This window comes from Colobus angolensis, unplaced genomic scaffold (assembly GCF_000951035.1).
Source record: "Colobus angolensis palliatus isolate OR3802 unplaced genomic scaffold, Cang.pa_1.0 Scaffold144, whole genome shotgun sequence".
NCBI classification, from domain to species: Eukaryota; Metazoa; Chordata; class Mammalia; order Primates; family Cercopithecidae; genus Colobus; species Colobus angolensis.
In genome coordinates, this window is record NW_012114533.1 from 2218963 (window position 1) to 2220465 (window position 1503).

Sequence of the window (1503 nt, forward strand, 5' to 3'; positions counted from 1 at the left end):
ACCCGGAAGGTGAGGGAGACGCCAGGCCTGAGGCACTAAAGCCGTTGCTCGGGAAACGGGAAGGCGGCGGAGCCTAGCTTAACTGACTGACAGGGACCACAGAAGGGGCGGGACTGCTTCTGAACTGTCCGTTCCCAGAGGGGTGTGGCTTACCTTTGACCGCGAGGGCCCTGGGGCAGGGCTTGAAATGGACAAGCTTCACTGAGAGGAAATGGGGCTTGGCTCTGACCTGTAGGGCACCAGACCCACCAGGACTAGGCTAGAGTCTGTCATAGCCCCACAGTGCCAGAGCTGAAGCTGGCCCTGATTACCTGTCCTTAGGAAGCCTGTGTCATTGGTTCCGGTGATCCTGGAAAGGAGCAGGATATCCGTACTTGACCACCTCCCTATGGCCAGGCTAGACTTAGAACATGGGCAGGGAGAGAGGGAAGGTTGTGGTCTTTCCGGTCTTCATAATAGGCAGGATGGGGGCTCTGAAGCAAATGAGGCCAGGCAAGGGGAAGAAGATGGGAGGGAAGGCCAAGGACACCAATGCGGGCTTCCAGAGAAGGTTCCTGGAGTCTGAGATCTGGAAGGAAGACTGGAGGCCCACAGGAGAATGGGGCAGAGCACTTTCCAGTGAAAAAGGTGCTGCCCTTCAGCCCAAATGCTGACTTCTGAGGAAATTTCCAAGTATAAGGAGGCAGTTTGAAAGGTATAACTGGCTAAGGTTTGTCCCTAGAGAGTCTGTGATGTGCCCTATAGCTAACTCTTTTGATGTGTCTGAGAAACTGGTGTGGAATTAGGAAGGAAAGATGACAGAGAAGCCCACTAGTGCCCTGGCCAATCTTTTCTCAGATGTGGTTTAGTGTTATCTGTGGAGCACAGATAACTCTGTTATAAAATGTTCTTAAGGGTTTTGTTTTGCAGAGATTTCTGTACCTCACTCCCTAGATGGGGTTATGTTACATAGATTTTACAGTAAAAGTATTAGGTTGGTGCAAAAGTGATTGCAGTTTTTGGCAATACAAGGCCTCTTTTCAAGGGGATTGCCAAAGGCCAAAAGTGTAACTGCAGAAAGAGCTTTAAGAGTTGACCAAGGATTCCAGTGGGCTCGGTGATTGTCAGGACAGGATGAAATTAAAACTGGTTATCTAGGCCGGGCACAGTGGCTCACGCCTGTAATCCCAGCACTTTGGGAGGCCAATGCAGGTGGATGGCTTGAGCCCAGGAATTGGAGACCAGCCTGGGCAACATGGCAAAAACCATCTCTATAAAAAATACAGAAAATTAGCTGGGTTTGGTGGCACGTGCCTGTAGTCCCAACTACTTGGGAGGCTGAGGCAGGCGGATAATTGAACTGGTGAGGTCGAGGCTGCAGTGAGCCGCTGATCTGTGCTACTGCACTCCAGGCCTGGGCGATACAGGGAAACCCTGTCTAAAAGAAAAAAGAAAGAGAGAGAGAGAGAGAGAGGGAGGGAGGGAGGGAGGGAGGGAGGAAGGAAGGAAGGAAGGAAGGAAGGA